Source organism: Penaeus japonicus, unplaced genomic scaffold (genome assembly GCF_977035675.1).
Source record: "Penaeus japonicus unplaced genomic scaffold, GWHDUDI00000001_assembly GWHDUDI00000024, whole genome shotgun sequence".
Classification (NCBI taxonomy): Eukaryota; Metazoa; Arthropoda; class Malacostraca; order Decapoda; family Penaeidae; genus Penaeus; species Penaeus japonicus.
Window position 1 is genome coordinate 9,470,826 of NW_028234426.1, and position 469 is coordinate 9,471,294.

The window sequence follows — 469 nt, forward strand, 5'->3', positions numbered from 1 at the left end:
CTTCTCTCACAAAACTCGGCCTTCGTACAGAATACAGACATACAAACATACGAAAACGGCAGTATCTAATAGTCACCTACTACATAACTTCTTTTCTTCCTCAAAGGCATCGACATCGCAAAAATGCAGGCGGGAAGAGATAGTAACAGTCTTACTTTGATAACACAATTCCCTTATCAGATGGGTAACATGTAGCGTGCCATGTACCTCAGACAAGATCCTTATCGATACTTGGTGTGACCGCTTGTGTATTTATCACACAGTTTTTGATTTGTGTGTTTGTATAGTGTCTTTCTTGTGTATTATATATATATATATATATATATATATAAATATATATATATATATATATGTGTGTGTGTGTGTGTGTGTGTGTGTGTGTGTGTGTGTGTGTGTGTGTGTTTGTGTGTGCGTGTGCGTGCGTGCGTGTGTGCGTGCGTGTGTGTACTTACAAAATAGGCACAGAACA